Source organism: Diabrotica undecimpunctata, chromosome 2 (assembly GCF_040954645.1).
Source record: "Diabrotica undecimpunctata isolate CICGRU chromosome 2, icDiaUnde3, whole genome shotgun sequence".
Lineage (NCBI taxonomy): Eukaryota > Metazoa > Arthropoda > Insecta > Coleoptera > Chrysomelidae > Diabrotica > Diabrotica undecimpunctata.
Window position 1 is genome coordinate 140,789,764 of NC_092804.1, and position 19,385 is coordinate 140,809,148.

The 19,385-nt window shown below is 31.6% G+C and overlaps 1 protein-coding gene across 1 annotated transcript in view; it reads right to left on the reverse strand.

Annotated features, from left to right (window-relative positions):
• LOC140434951 (ADAMTS-like protein 4) overlaps window positions 1-19,385 on the reverse strand; it is a 1,118,363-nt gene that overhangs the window by 806,514 nt on the left and 292,464 nt on the right. The window lies entirely within an intron of this gene.

Sequence of the window (19,385 nt, forward strand, 5' to 3'; positions counted from 1 at the left end):
ATAAAATAGAGAAAACAAAAAGATGGATCCGTGCTGTTAATACGAAAAAGTTAATATCACATAACTTCATTTTTATGCAATTGAAATAGGAAAAATTTAAATAATTTACCTTAAATGATATTTTATAAGGCTTCAAGCTAACTGCAGAGTGCCTGATGACTTTAGTTTTTATATCATAACTTTTACTATTACTGTTTTTAAATATATGCTCTTTCACGTGATAAACTTGATTTGCCAGTACTAAATTTTTCCCTTTCTTTTCCGTTTGTGGTTGAAAAGATATATTATGATGAATTTTGAGAAACCCAGTTTTTAATACTACATTTATTTTGTACATACACTGAAAAAATATAATTAAAAAGTTAATTATTAATAATTGTCAATTTCGCCTGTATTTAACAATGTCAAACATATGTCATTAATGTCATATGTTTAACCTAAAAATTGGTAGGTCCAAAACTGTCAGATGAAGGCGGTAGGTGTCGCGTCAGTCACGCACGGAGCGAATACAATTTGTTCATTTTAGAATTGAAATTTTTCACATAAAACACACTTCCATTGCTTTCTAAATGAAACATATTTCTACTAACTATTCCTGAATTGTATTTTCATGCTTTTAACAACTGTATTCATTCTATTTAAACGAGTTATTTTTGTCGTGTATATACTACAGGCTTCTATTTGTTCCAGCATTTTCCTTCATTATTAAACGTGTTTCAACAGCCTTGTTAAAACGTGTTTCAACAATTTTACTTAAGTGTGATCTATATAATATGGAAAATTGCACAGGAAAATTGTATTTAGAAATATTATTGTGTATGTATAATACGAAAAAACGTAAATATTTACCCCATAGAATAAGAAAATAGTAAAAAAAAATTAGGTTATATTCCTGAATTTAAAATTATCTATTTTTATTTTTTAATATATTGAAACTGCTGAAGACCCTTATTCTACCCATAGCGGTAGTAATTACTGTTCATCCTCTGAAGCAGAAAGTCTAGAAAGTGATAGTTAAAATAGTATGCAGGTTTGCATAGGTTTGCATTGGTAAGAGTGGTCCAGTATATGTATTAGTTATGCAGCGTGTTTATTTATATGATAAAAATGATATAATATTAAATTTATATCATATATCCCATATCCCATATCAAAACCAAGTAACTGCTAAGTAGTTACTGGGTTTTGTAATGGTTTTTGTAGTTACTGTGTTATAATTTGAGAAATCGTCTTCTATTTATGCGGAAAGTCTAACCCCTTCTACTCTGTAACCATGTAACTGTAATGTAAACACAGCGTGTTTTTCAAGCAGTTCGAATCTACTCACCAAAGTGATAGGATTAGGATGCTGCCCCATGAGACGATGCTTATAATTATTATTGTATCGTCAATAAATCTTTATGTTTTTAGAATATCGATGAGTTTTCACTTTTTCCAAAAGTAAATTTTGAAACATCTTCATTTTTTTTTGGTCCAATTATGAAAGTGAAAATCAAAAGGAAACATACTTAAAAAGGTTGCAAACTTTTTGTTCTTCAGACGATTTGGCACGGGAACTGAAATATTTGAAATTTAATCGCATAGAAAGCCCAATCGATGACAGTGACCAAGATAAGGATTATTACTGCCTCACACCACAATCATTTTCAAGCGATAGCGAAAATTATGACGAAATTAAAATTAAGGCAAAGAAAAGAAAATTGAATACCAAAAAAAAGCCAGTTCAGGAGTCATGTCAGGTCAGGTACGGATTTTCAGTAATGTGGTTTAGGACATTAAAATGATATATGGGTACAATAAAATTAAATGAAATAATTTTTTAGGATGAGAACAAAGATAACAATAATGTTACGGCTGAATCACCAAATGTCCTTCTGCAAAGTAAAGAAGATGCTACTTGGTTGGTAAGTTTCTGGTTTATTTTTTGATTAACTAAATTTACTATTTACTTTGTATTGTTTTAGGTTAATGGTACTGATACAGAAATAATCAACCAAGTGAATCGCACAACACAAACAAGAAAGAATAAAAATAGACCAAGGGGAAAAGAAAAAAGTAAAAGGGATAAGGAAAAACATCCTATGAGAGCCGTATGTGAAGATAAATGTGGTAGAATGTGCAAAAAAATAACAGAAGAACATCGGAACAATATCTGGATGAAGTACTGGAATTTAGCGTACACGAGTAGACGAAAGTGGTTGTACAAACAAATAAAGCTGGTTCCTGTTAAACGCAGAACCCAGTCAGCAAAACGTAAAAGGTGTGAATCAAGGTGTTACACTTTACCGCTAGAAAATTCTACTGACATAGAGGTATGCAGACATACTTTTTTAAATACTTTAGGATATACCAACGATTCTGTAATAACCAAATTAGTAGCAGTAATTAAAAGGGACCTTGTGGAGATCAGATCAAGGAACGTAGAGGTGGCTGTCGTAAGCAATCCAATCGAGAAATAATAAATGACCATATTGAGCCATTTAAGCCATCAGTGAGTCAGTATCGTCGAAAAAATGCCCCTAGTGTTAGGTATTTACCGAGAGAGTTGACATATAAGAAAATGTTTGATGATTTTGTAACAAAACATCCCTCTGTTTGTAAAATCGAAGTATACCAAATCGGATATCTGTGAAGAGTGCAAAATGTTAAAGAACACGTTGGAAAATAAAGAAGACGATAAAATTCAAGATCAGCTAAATTCCCAGCGTACTAAAGCAGTAAAGCTAAATCTAGATAAAAAAGACTTTACCGAAATAGCAAGTTCGACGAAACGTATATACTCTATGGATTTACAAAAAGTGATTATTTTGCCTATTATGACTCAAAGTAAAATTACAATGTTAACTATCCGACTTGTTGTATTAACCCTAACATTTGCTACTTTAAGTAAACAATATAAAAATAACAGCTTCTGTGTACTTTAGCACGAAGCTTTAGGTGGACGTAAGGCTGAGTAGATTGTTGACGCTTTATTCTTCTTCAAGTGCCATCTTCGTTCCGAAGGTTGGCGATCATCAGAGCTATACGTATTTTCGAAACTGCTGACCGAAACAATTCGTTGCTGCTACAGCTACACCATTCCCGTAGATTCTTTAGCCAGGAGTTTCGTCTTCTTCCTATGGACCTTTTTCCTGCTATTTTCCCTTGCATAATTATTCGAAGCAGTTCATATCTTTCGCCTCTTGTAATGTGTCCCAAGTATTGCAGTTTTCGTTTTTTGATCGTAAATATGACTTCCTTTTCTTTATTCATTCTTCTCAAGACCTCGACATTTGTGACTCTCTCGGTCCATGATATTCTCAGGATTCTGCGATACATCCACAGTTCAAATGCCTCTAATTTTTTGGTATCAATCTTTTTCAACGTCCATGACTCCATTCCGTAGAACAGCACAGAAAGTACGTAACATCTCATCAGGCGAAGTTTCATTTCAAGGCTCAAATCTCTTTCGCAGAACACTCTCTTCATTTTAGTGAATATGGATCTGGCTTTTTCTATTCTTATTTTGATTTCTGCTGAGCTATCGTTGTCTTCATTTATAAAAGTGCCTAAATATTTTTATTTGCTAACTCGATCGATAATTTCATTGTGTAAATATAAATTTTGGACATTTTGTGTTGATTTCGATATTACCATAAATTTAGTTTTCCTTATGTTCAAAGATAGTCCATATTCTTCGCTGCAGTCTGCTATCTTATTCACCAATGTCTGTAGCTCTTCAAGTGTTTCTGCGATCAGAACGGTGTCGTCGGCAAATCTCAGATTGTTTAATCTAACACCATTTATTTTAATACCTACGGATTGCTCAGAGAGTGTTCTATTCATTACGTCTTCGGAATAGAGATTAAACAGGGTTGGTGACAGTATACACCCTTGTCTCACACCTCGCTTTATTTCGATTTCTTCAGTGGTATTATTCTCTACTCTCACTACTGCTTTCTGATTGTAGTACATATTTGCTATTAGTCGGATGTCTCGTTTATCTAAATTCTTTTCTGTCAGGAGTCTGATTAGGTGATCATGCCGCACTTTATCAAAGGCCTTGTTGTAATCTATGAAACACATGAATACATCTTGATTTATGTCAAGACATCTTTGAGACATAACGTTCAGTGCAAACAACGCCTCTCTTGTTCCAAGTCCATTTCGGAATCCAAACTGGGTATTATTGATGTCCATTTCCAGTTTTCTGTGTACTCTAGAGTGTATAATTTTCAGAAATATTTTCAGTACATGGCTCATCAGACTGATTGTACGGTAATCACTGCATTGTTTGGCATTTATCTTTTTTGGTATAGTAACAAAGGTGGATAAAAGCCATTCTTGTGGTATTTTTCCTGATGTATAAATGCTATTGAAAAGTTTAACCAAAATGTGAATCGAGTCTTTTTCTATTAGTTTAAGAATTTCCGTTGGTATTTCATCTGGACCTGGGGCTTTACCATTTTTCATTCTTTTTAGTGCGTACATTACTTCTTCTTCCGTTATTTCTGGACCTTCGTCTCCTTGTATATTACTTAGCTCAGATTGTTGTCTATCATCTGCAAAGAGTTCTTCAATATAGTTTTTCCATGTCTTCAACTGTTCTTCTAGTTCTGTTATTATGTTTCCGTTGACATTATACAGGGTATTTGGCTGCTTACGTTTTTGTGTACCTGCAAGTTCTTTCACTTTTTTATGTACATTAAAAATATCATGTTTTGCCTGCAATTGCTCTATTTCTTCACATTTTCTTTTATTAGAAGTAATAAAAAAACAAAGAGATGTCTCTTATTTTGTATTTTTTTATAAGATACTTATAAAGGACCATACGCACATGTATGCTGATGGAATTCATGGCAATATTGAGCAAAAAATACTAAGAAACAGAATAATCTATTATTTTCAGGAACTGACCGAACTTGTGAATAACTCTAGAAAAAATGTAGATGTACTTCAGTTAAAAGAGTTTTACTTGTGGCAAAATAAAAAAAATACAACTAAGAAACTAGAGGATCCTTTAACGGGTTTTCTATTACAAAATCTGGTAGAAGTTCTTTTTACACGAGGAAGTAATTGTATAAAATATAAAACAGATTTTGAGGACCATTATCAGGAATTAGATTTTTTACAAAAAAAAAAACGCTGTCCAAGTACGTTTACTACCAAAACTTTAAATATTCGTGGAATCTCAAGCGACAAAAAGGCACTCATTTTGAAAAACCTAGTACCATTAATGCCAGAAATCCGAAAGTTCTTTTGGCAAAGCCCATCAGACTCAGAAACATCTTTAGACTTGGTGGAGCATGAACAAATGGATGTCATAGATTCCAATATTAATAAAATATATCGGTTCGTTTGCTTATTTCGTTTCTATTCTTTAGTTTTTTGCTGTTACCAAACCGATGTATTTGTATAGTTCGTTCCTTTTGTCATTTTCGTAATACTATTTGTTTTTGTTTTAAGTAGAGATTGTTTTTTTTTGTTAGTTCCTAATTTTTAATCACAGTTTTTACGTTGGTACGTTTGTATTTTATATTCTGTATTTTATTAAAATAAATATTGTTTTATCATATAGTTTTAATTTATTTTTGCAAAACAAACTAACAGCACTTACTGTTCTGAAAATGGTGTATTTTTTAGGTATGTACTAATTACAAAACATAGTAAAGGCAATTACTGTGTTTTGTTATGGAACAATTTATTTTAAATTTTTTTTTAAATCTATGCAAAATTTAGTAAAGGCAATTACTGTGTTTTGTTATGGAAAAATCAATTTTAATTTTTTTTAAATCTACGCAAAATTAGTTTTCACTTGCGATCTCTACTTCTAAGGCGGATTATTTCCTTCAATAATATTTTAAAAAACGTGAATAGAGGTTGTCTAACACACCGCCAAGTTTGTGTTTGAATTTATTTAATAATTTCTTACGGCTTGTACATTTTATAAAAATCGAATTTTCTCAATTGTTGTAAAAATGCAATTACTGTGTTTTGCCATGGGACAGCCGAGTTCTATAAACGAAAAAAACGGGTAATTCAAATTAAACAGTACAATGATTGACTGAAGGCACATCCTTACTGTGTAGCAACACACGTTGGCAATAATATTGTGAGCAGTACGTATAATAAAACGTAAAGTTCCTAATAGTTTAATACATATTAAACAGAAAATGTAGTGCTAATTGTGTTTCTCCCAGAAACTAAAATAGCAAAATAGACTAATAATAAGAATATTAATCTTATATTATATAGAATATTATTAATAAATAATATTTGCTGGATGCCAATAGCAAATAATTGTTAAAAATATTACTTAATTTATTACTTGAGTCAAAGTGTGAATAGTATGTACAGTCGATTTTTATTTTTGGTAAAACAATTTATTATGGAGATTTTTTTGTAATTTCTATCGTTTATTAACCGTTTTTTTAGTTCTATTGATGTCTGTATAATGCCGGTCACCATGGTAATATTGGTCTAATTGAAAGTAATAATTGGATAGATGAAATCGCTGACTGGAATTTCAAATATTTCATATTAGTAATTTAGTTCATGACATTGATCATAAGAGTGTTATTGTCCCCTTAATTTTTGCATTCTCGAAAAAGTGTCTAGCCTTTCATTAATGGGTCAATAGTTAGCACTTTGAAGGAACTATGAAAACGTTAGAAAATCTTTTTGTTTAAACAATTTAACAAATGGTACAGAATAGGTTATTCCCTTTACACTATTTATTTGCTTTATTTCTGCGTTATTTAACCATATGAGAATTTGTCAAAGACATCATAAATCAGACCAAATACCTTATTGAATTTGGCGCTTATAATATTTTAAGAAAAAACAAGAAGCTTCTCTTCCACAAACCCCAAAATAAGTACATAAGGTAGGATACACTTGGTTAATATTCAATAGTAAACTACATAAAATTAAACATAGAAATAATATCAAACAAATTTTCGATGTATAAATTTCGATTATACGAGCCTTACATCGCCCGATATATAATCAATCACAAATTGGTGTTCTATATGACAAATTTCTAATTAAAATACCACTCACCAATAATAAAACACCCAAATATCCTAAAAACCGTGTTTGAGATAAACCCCCTAATAGAAGAAGAAAATGAAATTGGGCGTAAAATTTAACATAATTCCTATATACTGTTATATCCATATTGACTACATCATCATCAACAAACGATTTCAGAATTCCGTAAAATCCGCAAAAACATATTCGAGAGCAGATAGTTCCATCAGACCATAATCTTTACTAGGACGTTTCAAACTTCACATGAAAAAAGTCCATAAAAGAAAAGCACAAAAACGTCCGGACATCCAGAAGTTAAAAGATAAAACCGCAAGAGAAGAAGTCAAAGAGATGAGAAGAAATGAGACGAGATGAGATGAGATGAGACAAGAAATATTAGAGCTAATGGAAGAACGAAGACAACACAGAAATAAGAATGAGGAAAGGTACAAAGCAATAAACAAAAACATTAAGAAAAAGATTAAAGAAGCAAAAGAATCATGGCTACAAGATCGATGCATAGAAATAGAATCCCTAGAACACAAGCATGACACTTTTAACCTACATAAAAATATCAAAAACTTAATGGGAGGAAACGGATCATAAAAACATAACTTAATACTAGACGAGCACAACAATCTGCTCTACGAAGCATTAGAATTACGGAAGAATTATTCGAGAAAGAGCAAGAGATAGAAGTCAGTGTTTCTGGATGTTTAGGACCAGAAATAACGCTCAGTGACGTAATATATGCAATAAAAAAACTAAAAACCAATAAAGCACCTGGACCTGATAACATACAAGCTGAAATATTGAAACTATTTGAAAACAACTAACTCAAACTCCTAACGAGTCTACTGAACAATATCTATGAAACTGCAGAATTTCCTACAGATTGGCTGGTTTCCACCTTCATCCCTCTCCCCAAAAAGGCAAATGTCATCAGATGCTCTGATTACAGAATTATAAGCTTAATGACCCATGCACTCAAAATCCTTCTTTCTGTTATTCACTCTAGCATATATAGAAAACTTGAAGAAAACATTAGTTGTGTTCAGTTTGGGTTTAGAAGCGGACTGGGAACGCGAGAGGCCCTATTTTCCATAAAAGTCTTGATACAAAGAGCTCGAAACATAAATTGCGAAGTCTATGCATGCTTTATATACTTTGAAAAAGCATTTGGCAAGGTGCAACATCAAAAATTATTTCAGATGCTGAAAGAATCTAGTATTGGTAACAAAGATTTGCGCCTAATTAAAAATTTATACTTACAGCAAAGGGCAACTGTACGAGTAGACAACGAAACCTCACAAGAATTCACGATAAAACGGGGAGTACGTCATGGCTGCATTTTATCACCGACGTTGCGTTGTTCAATACTTACTCGGATATGCTGTTCAGGGAAGCTATTGATGGTTTAAGAGAAGGTATAAAAATCAATGGTGAAATCATAAACAATTTAAGATATTCGGACGATACGGTTTTGATTGGTGATAATGCGGAGGATTTGCAAACATTAATAGACCGTGTAGTGGAAGCCTGAGACAGATACGGCATGAAAATAATCGACAAAATTATATACCTTTGATGCAGCCTAAATAAGGAATGGGACCATTCACAGGAAATAAGATGTCGTATAGAAAAGGCGAGAGCTGTCTTCAATCGCCTCAGGAAGATTTTATGTAATATGCACTTGAACATTGATATAAGAACACGAGTCGTGAAATGCTATGTATTTTCTACCCTTTTATATGGAGTCGAAGCCTGTACCTTGACGGAGGCAACATCCAAACGAATAAAAGCCTTCGAAATGTGGTGCTACCGCCGCATGCTCAGAATTTCCTATATCCATAATGTTACAAACAACACCGTGATCCAACGTATATTTAGAGCAGCTGTTAACAAAATTGTATGGACCAACATCCACAGAGGATATGCACCAAAAGAAAACGACGAAGAAGGCTGTTATATCGCCCTTCTTTTAAATTGGGCATAGATCAGCTTATTTCCAGTGTTTCGGAATTTTTTCCATAGCACACTCTCGTTGTATTAGCCTTACTATTTCCTCCTTTCTTCACTTTGCTTTAGGAACTTGAATATAATACAATTTTCGCCAGCGGCTTATTGGTTCTGTAGTGTTGTTTTATAATACCAAAAATAATTTTCTTTGTTAAAATTTGCTCTTTATCATACTGTTAGTTTATATATTTTTCTTATTTTAGCTGATTTCTGGTGTTCTGGTTGTACTTCTCCGCATTATAAAATGCGTTTAAAATATTTGTTCCACCTTTACAGCTACTTAGGAAACCTTCACCGATTATTGTAGAGCGCAAGAATAATTTTAATTATCTGCATGTTATAATACATAGCTTTCCAAATATTAAAATAAAAGTCATTTGTCGCAAAACTATTAAAATCGACATACAAAACGGAGAAGATTTTAAACTGATTTCTGCAGAATTAATTAATAAGGAATATCCGTGGCATCCCTATGAAAATAAGCAAAATAGGCACAATAAAGTTAATTGCTAACAGATACCTATAAACCTTAATGATATTGTCCGATATCAATAAATTATTTAAAATTTCTGATAATTATATTAGCAGTTGAGAGTTCAGTTTCTGGCCTTAAGAAAATCCAGACTGGTGCTCTAATGCAAGAAATGTCAACCTTTTGGCCATACCCAAAAATACTGCGTAAAGCAACCACGATATATTAGATGTACTGGAAAGCATCTGGCCATCAACTGCAATAAATCTAATATTGCACAGCCAATGTATCCAGTATAAAGGTCATCCAGCTAACCAAAGGGAATGCATGTAAAAGAAATGCCGAAGTTAAAAGATAAATTACAAAACAAAAATAAGAAAACCACCATACCTAACAACAGAAACCATTATCCAAAACCAACGAAGACAAAAAAACCTGCAGCCAAGCCACTACATGTAAGCTAGAAATAGATAGATAGATAGAAATAGAAAATAATTTTTAGTGTTTCATGTTTTTTCTCATTTAGTACAAAAAATTGAAGTAAAGAGTAAATAGAACAAAAGGGATCTACTTTACACTGATTCAATTATAAGAATTATATGAGAAAATTGAAATAACTTATCTATTATCAGCGGCTTTAGATCAAAGACGGACATGTGTCAAAAAAATAAAAATTTAGTTGGTAGTGGTTTCTTATAGAATTGTTCCTGGTCTTTTCAACGGCGATAATAATTTCCTTCCAACACGGACGCAAATACGTTATTTTCAACTTTACAGTTGAAGGTTCTTTTTCAAAAACGGACATCTCCCCAACAGCCAATAAGAATGCTGTATTGTGATCACGACATGACTGAGAAGTCAACAATGGCCGCTATGACTTTCAACTTGTCTGATGTTAATGTTTTATTTGTGTTTATCATTAGTTTAAACTGTTTTTTTTTGTCGCATATTATTAGTTTACAAAGTAGATTCATGGAATCAAATATATCTGTCAATCCAGGGACGACGCGTAAGAGGAAGAGCGATCCCAAAAAATGGAAAAAAAACGTCCAGAAACGACAAAGGTAAGTCTAATCATTGAACTCAATCATGTACTTAACATTTGATTGCTGTAAAAAATTGTCAATATAAAATTAAAAACAATAGTTTTTAAGTCATATGATAATGTCTGATTTTAAAATATGAAGCTTGAAAGTTGGCTGTAAAAACATGACCAGCTAGTTTTTTTGGTAGACTACTTGCTAAAGTTTTTCATAAAATTGAGAGATTCCTAATGAAAATTCTGACTATTGACTTGAATAAATATACTATTTATTGAATTAACTAAAGTTTAATTAATTCCTCCTTTTGTATGTTCATGCAGGTATTTAGGCAAAGGTCTTCCTATATATCCCACCTGTCATCACCGAGTTGGATACCAGTGCCAGCTTTGTACTTCAAGCTTGAGCCTATAATGGGAAAAACCACAATCTTTCAATATTTGGTTGTAAACTACGCTGGCAACAATCTCAACGTTTGCAGGTGTTCTTGCAGCCTATTACTAAGCATAGAATTATAGGAGTGTTCGGAAAATTCAAGAACGGTGTATCCATGTCCCAGTAGAAACCCGAGGCGAAAACCACAAGGAAGTTAAGTTTGCTCTGAAAAGAGAAGAAGTAAAAAAGTTCATTTGTAGTTTTCAAGCTATTGAATTGCATTATTCACGACATCACTCATCACGTGTCTACCTACCATCGGACCTGAATATCGCCAAAATGTGGAAAATGTGAAAAACAATTATATTAAAGAAGAATCTGAGGTTACTCAGGGATTTTTCAGGAAAATGTTTTGCTCAGATTTCAACATTGGATTCTCTTACCCTAGAATGGATGAATGTAGTACTTGCCTAAAATTACAAAACCTTATTCTAGTGGAAAACACGGAGAAAGAAAAAAGGTGTCTAAAAATGAAAATGCAGTTACACAAGAAACAGGCCCAAGCCTTCTTCCAACACCTGCGAGAAAAACCACAAGGATGTTTTATTTTGAGTTTTGATTGTCAGAAGAACCTTGTTTTGCCAAAAGTAACTGATCAAAGTGCGTACTATGCACTACAGTTTTACTATTATAACCTTTCAGTAGTTAAAGGATTGTCAAATGAACAACTGAATCCCAGTAGTGTCTCAATTTATACCTGGACGGAAGACGAAGCAAAAAAATCATCCAACGAGGTTGCTTCCGTTGTATTCGATGAGTTGAGATCAGCTGATCTCTCAGGATATGACTCCATTCGTTTGGTGTCTGATGGTTGCGCTGGAAAAAATAAGAATATAAATATTTTAACTATGTGCTGCAAATTTCTGGATAGCTGTGCTCCAACAAGCATACGAAAAATTGAAACAGTCTTTCCTGTAACAGGGCACTAATTTCTTCCTGCCGGCACAGTATTTGGGATGATAGAGAACACATTAAAAAATTTCAACAGAATATCATGAAATTTTTAGGAAATATGGTAGTATAAAGTTGATTGGAAGGGATTGGGTACCGTTGGACTGGAAACAAGAAGCGAAAAGTTTTATGAAAACAGCGCCTTAACTTTATTTCAAAATTTCCTGCTGACGAATAGTTCGGAAAACTGAATTGGGAAACATCGTTGTGAAAGAAGAGATGGCTTACAATCTTGACACTGGTGCAGAGAGGAAAATTTGTAAGATCAACTGCACTATTGGACAGGTTCGTATTGGTGTGACCCTAAAACCAGAAAAGGTTAAGGACGAAGAAAAATTGATTGAAAAACATTTTGGAGTAAATTGGAGGGAGAATGGTACTTTACAGTGGTACAAAAACATAATGCAAGCAGAACCTGAAATATCGGCTGAATGTGACGATTTATGTGATTGTGTGTAATCAAATGCTTATTAAATAATGTGTACAAATTAAACAAGTAAAAACAATATCAACAAACGCGCGTGAGTTACATAGCTGAAAATCACAGGATTAAGATTGTTATTAAGAATGAAGAATCTATCTATCTGTTATTGTAGAAGAACTAATAAAAGGAATTATGAGTATCTAGTGTGTTCTAGTGTATCAGCTGCAAGGGGTAAACTACCCTGGAGTTCCACTATATGGAACTCTTCATAGAATCAATCCCATAAACGTTACAAGAATACATACATTATTATATGGCGATCCTGCCAGGATCACATTTAAAGATAAAGTAACTTAAGAAAAAATTGTTTAAAAGTCTATAAATTAAACTTTAGAATAATACTGTGTAAAATTTTTTTATCTCTTTTAGTTTACGATCTAGAATTTTTTGGCCACTTGGATCGAAATCCACCCTTAAAATTCATAACCAGCAGCTAAAAATACATGAAAAAACTTGGGTGAAGCCGTCAGAATTAAAAAAGCTTTATTTGGTAGTGAATCATACACAATGAATAAATCAGAACAAGTCTTGCTTTAAATCTAAGGCTGCAGGGTTTTTAAAAACTTTCGAGGAAAACTATGGGATAGAGAAAATGAACAACTATGAAGTTTAAGTAGATATACAAAGAAGCAAGTATTGTAGCAGTCATAACAGCAGAAAGACTAAAATATTTACGGCACTAAGAATAACTTAATACTAAGAATAACAGGAAATACGAGACTGTCTACAAAAATACTAACTGGAAGAAGAAAAAGTATGTTGAAAGATATATCGATAAAGTTGTAAAAATAAGCCAAGATATAGAAAAGTTGGAAAATGTTGATCCAACAAGCCATAAGCCAACTGATTTGTGTTAGCAAAACATGTTAATTGATTTAAGTAATTCATTATCACCTAATACGAAGAAACTCTTCATATTAAGTTCCTCGGGGACTTAAGGGAGGTATGATTTGATGGGATCTGAGGCATCTTAGAAAAAGAAGATTAATATTGGTATGATTCAAGATCAAAGCTCTGACCTTTGATTTGACCTCTGGTAGGGATCAAAGCAAAGAGTTTTATATCATCATGTTTTTTTAACGAATATATTCATTTTATTTTAATCTATGATTTATATGATCTACGATTATAATAGCTTATACATGTGCATTAATATGTATAACGACAAAATTGAATAAAACATTATCAGAATTAAAGAGGCCAGCACTAAAAATTGTTCTTAAATATTCTCATTAGTTCTATATTTGCTTTATAAATGCGCATTCAATCGCTATTTTACATAAAAATCTCGTTAACACGCATTACGAAGATTCTACTTTGAAATATAATTACGTTATATTATTTTTTTCTTGGAGTCATTGTGTGATTATATTACAAGTGGCACCCAGTGAGAATTTATTGAGCTACGTGAGAAAAATGTGGTTCCTTATTTATTATTAATTTATCGATCACTGGCCTGACCTGCAGATTTTAATTTATGTAGTATTGTTTGCCTATAAAAATGACACTCGAAAAAGGCTCAATTTGATAAATTACAGTGATTTGTCGAAATTAAAGAGTGGTCGGTTAGTTTAACTGGTAGTGTCCAGGTCAATCGAAATTGATAACTTAATTAATTAGATTATTTTTAAAACACCGAAAACGAATAGAAAAAGGCACAGATAATAATAGTTAGATCATTGAGTAGTTAAATTTATTGATAGCTCAAATAAAAGTCAAAAAAAAATTCCAGTAACTGTCAATATCTTACAGGTATCTGCACTAACAAGTGACCATGAAAAAGAACTACCTATATAAATGGATGATTGTAATGCAAAACTAGCAAGAGGAAGATCTGGAAATAGTGATGGTCAGAATTGATTATTTATGGGAATCGGTTACCGTGGAATCGAGTACAGTAAGGAATCGGATACTTTATTGAGTACTGAGTACCGAGTACTGTGGCTATCAGATTTTGAATTAATAGTCGGTCTGTCAATATTTATCTATGATTTTTCACTTATTTGTGTGTGTTTTGCGTATGTTTTTTTGTTTTATAATAAATATAATTTTGGCAAACAAATAAAAACATTCTAGATATGTATCACAAAAAATAGACCAAAAATTATTCTAATAAAAAAAAGTGTTTAAATATATTATTTGGTATAAGTTTTTAGTATAATTAAAGTAACTATTTAGCTAATAACAAAACTTTCAGTATTCTACTATTGTCTAAAAAATAAACAAACAGTTTAAATATTAAATGAAGACTAAAAATAAAAATTAAGTATAAATAAAATAAAAAACATTCTAGAATATATCACAAAAAAATAAAACAAAAACTATCTTAAGAATAAAAACTGTTTAAAAATATAATTTTGTTCAAGTTTTTTTGTAATAGTTGATTTTGACGATCATTCCTTAATTGACCTGCCTTCGAGAAGACTCTTTCAGATGAAACCGAGGTCCCAGGAACAGATAAATTCCGAATCACCCGAACATTACTGTAATTTCCGACGTACTCGAGTACAATTGATTCTGTAAGGAATCGGATACTAGTCGATTCCAGTATTCGGATACTCCCATCTTTATCTGGAAACCATATCGGACCACATCGCTTTAAAGAAAGGTCGAGAGCGGCCAAAAGCTCTATATATATATATATATATATATATATATATATATATATATATATATATATATATATATATATATACGTATATATATATATATATATATGTATATATATATATATATATATATATATATATATATATATATATATTTATATATATATATATTTCAAATTATTTTTCGACTGTACTGTTTTAAATATTGATTTATAGTATCAGCAATCGGTCTGTAGGAAACTCTATTTGTTCTGTCTCAATATTTCGTCACGATTTTGTGACTTCTTCAGGAGAAAACTGTAAATTTATTAGAATAATTAATTATTATATGTAAACAAAGTGAATATTTCAATACTTACAACTATAAAAATTTTTTTAGCGTATCTAAATAAATGACATTTTTGTTTGATTTTTAATTGTTTATTTTAACTTATTCACTAAAAATTGTACAATGGGAATTCACTCTATAAAATATTGCGGTTACCATAACTCCTAAATAAAAATCAAACAAAAATGTCATTTATTTAGATATGCTAAAAAAATTTAAATTTTTATTCTTATAGTTGTAAGTATTGAAATATTCACTTTGTTTACATATAATAATTAATTATTCTAATAAATTTACAGTTTTCTCCTGAAAAAGTCACAAAATCGTGACGAAATATTGAGACAGAACAAATAGAGTTTTATTTCCTACGGACCGATTGCTGATACTATAAATCAATATATATATATATATATATATATATATATATATATATATATATATATATATATATATTTGAAGGAGAAAACGATTTGACTATAATGAACACATTTTTCTGGAAATCACGGAAAGATGGTACTATCACACAAAATTGTATAATGGTAAATCAAAGATATAGAAACACTTGTAAAACAACCACAATTTATCCAGGAGAGGATATACTCTAAAGACAATTTGTTAGTAACAGAATTTAAAATACAATGGAAGAAACTAAAAACAGAATAAAACACAACTACTTACAATAGAAGAAAAATCAATTATATGGAGGTCGTAACTCAAATTATCGATAGGCTCAGTAACGCAGTACTTAATGCAAAAAAAAAACAGTTCTTCAAGCATATAAAGAAAAAATAAGTAAAATAGTTAAAGTCACAAAAACTGTAGGGAAAGAAATACTGACATCAAGTACAGACAAGAAGATATCCTGAATGACTGATGAGATCTTGCAATTAATGGAAGAAAGACATAAGGAAAAATAGATAATGATATTCACAGATCAATAACCAAATCGGAAGAAAAATCTGATAAGCAATCCACCAAGAACACAAAGATAATACACAGTCATCGAAATAATACAAACAAAGCACGACACATTTTTGATGTGTAAAAGAAGGTCAAGGAAAGAGCAGGAAAATTTACGGAAATCAATAAGAAAAATTAAAAATAACCCGTAAAAGAGAATTACCCGTAAATATCGAAAAAATCCAATTAATATGGAAAAATTAGATAAAAGAATTTTTCTCAGATACAAAAGCAGAACAACAAAAAAAATAACACAAGTGAAAGCAGTGTAATAATTGTATTAAGTAATTATGAGAATTAACAATTATCCAAATGTTTATTTATTGGTACCGGTATTATTTTGTATACCAAAATAAGTTAAATTTAGAATTTGTGTATATAAATTAAATTACGGTAGTTGTGGCAATGAACGAATGCTTCTTCTTCTTTCCAGCGCACTGGGCTGGTTGGACAGCGTCTGTTTACACTAGAGGTGAATGTTTACACAAACAAGTGCTTCTCGCATAGCGGTTATACTACTACTGAGAGTGAGTACACCAAATAGCTTCGCATCCCTTAAGTATGCTAGGGGTGGTGTCTAGAGTACCGTATCTATATATATATATATATATATATATATATATATATATATATATATATATATATATATATATATATATATATATATACATTGGATCTATACACACGCTAATTAAAGATTTAAATATTAAAAAAATATTTAATACAAAAATTAAAAAATATGTACTTTGATCAGATAAAAGGCATATATCGAGCACAGTTTAACTAAATCTTGCCCAAGTACTTTCGATCCCTAGATCATCTTCAGGGGCATCTGAAATAAGCCAAGAAACGTTTTTTTATAACCAAAGAAATTGATTAACTTCGATAAAAACTCGAAGTTTATGGTTGATAAAGAGTTTTTATGTGATTAACGTTTATAGACTTACTTCGTCAATTGTGGCCTATCCAACAAGAACAAAATGTCATAAACATATAAATGTACTTTGTTCTTGTTGGATAGGCCACAATTGATGAAGTAAGTCTATAAACGTTAATCACATAAAAACTCTTTATCAACCATAAACTTCCAGTTTTTATCGAAGTTAATCAATTTCTTTGGTTATAAAAAAAAACGTTTCTTGGCTTATTTCAGATGCCCCTGAAGATGGTCTAGGGATCGAAAGTACTTGGGCAAGATTTAGTTAAACTGTGCTCGATATATGCCTTTTATCTGATCAAAGTTCATTTATTCGAGCATTCAACCTTATATTTATTTAAAAAATATGTGTTAAGGGACGAAACATTCCCACCCACTAAATGTAGCAAAAAGGTAATATATTCAATAAAACTAGTATTTTGTTTTATGGGTAAAATATGTCCCAACAGACATTTATGGTGGATTGTATGTATCCCACCAGTCTTGTTTTGTTCTAGATGAGTAGAAATATTTTGAAGAAAGGGCTAAAGGAGGAGGCAGCAGCCATTTTTGCCAGCGATACAGAATCAGAAGTCGATTCTTTTGAGACTAGTGGCTCCGATCATGAAGACTACATTCCATCAGGATGCGAAGGAGAAGTAGAACGAGAGCATCATGCAATAGATTCAGGTTCCGAGGACAATAAGCTGGATGAAGAGAATCAAATGATAAGTGATGATAAGTGATAAAAGTGAAGATGAAAGCAGTAGTAACGAAAAAGTCGAAGGTAAGTACCAACCAGGTATTTTCGGTTCCATCAGAAAAAAAAGTCGATTATACTCTTCCTCATACCATGACCGAAATAGAAATATTTCTAAAATTATTTTCCATAAGCCTCATTCGACATATTGCAAATTATACGAACTTACGTTTAGAGAAATTTGAAAACAATACCAATAAAAGAGAATTCCTACCGATGAACATGAAATTATGATTGTATTGTGTGTCACACTAATCATGGCATACCATCGAGTTCCATATTTCAATGATTATTGGTCACAAAATGATTAATTAGGAAATTTAGCAATAAAAAGGCCGATTTATTGAGACTGCTGTAAACTGATCCTTGCCAAAATGTACTTCGCTGATATTGTAAAGCCAGACAATGGCAGAAAATTATGTTACATTGAGGATGTCGGTAATTGTCTAAAACTAACATTTCCAAAATATCGAACAGAGGCGGCTTTTCAAAGCATTGATGAGTCAATTGCGAGATTTAAAGAAAGTTTTTCCCTAAAACAGTTCCTACCCATGAAACCCATCAAACGTGGAATAAAAATATGGGTACGAAGCGACTCTGCAACAGGATATGTATACAATTTTAATATATACGACGGAAAGAAAGCAGAAAATGATACTAGTTTATTATTGGGAGAAAGTGTAGTGACCAAATTAGTTATTACTATAAGGAAAACTGATGTATTATTGTGTTTTGAAAGATTTTTCTCATCTATTAGACTACTTAATACTTTATCTTATCCAGTGATAGGAACAGTAATTGCAACGAGAGTAAATGAACCTCACTTTGTTGGCAAGTTGAATCGTGGTGACTCAGAATTCCGAGTAAATAACCACGGCACCATAGTTTGCAGATGGCAAGATACTAAAGACTTGTTAGCAGTAAGCAATTGCTTTGGAGATAAGCAAGTAGAAGTGAAACGAAAAATGAAGAATGAAATGAATGAATGAATGAAATAAAAGAAAAATCACCATTTTTGCCTATTCTAATTAGTGCAGCTGAGGGACTTATTTCATTGGGAAGAAGCCATGCTGCTGTAAAAGAAAAGCCTCGACTTCGCTTGGACGTCCCTCAGCAAAGAACTTAAAAGAAATTTCAACACAGGAGATCATTTACCTATCAAAGAAAAGACCCGTAGAAGATGTCAACGATGTTCTTCTCAGAAAAAAGAAAAACGAACCACCACACTATGTCAGAGCTGCAATGACCATTGTGAAAAACATGGTTCAAACCTTTTCATAAAAATTAAGTATGGATCTTAATTTTAGTCTTTTTGTTTTTAAAATATGAGATTTTATTTGTATTTTCGATTTTTTTTTTCACTAAAATAAAGGAATAATTTGGTGTTTGATGGGTTACTA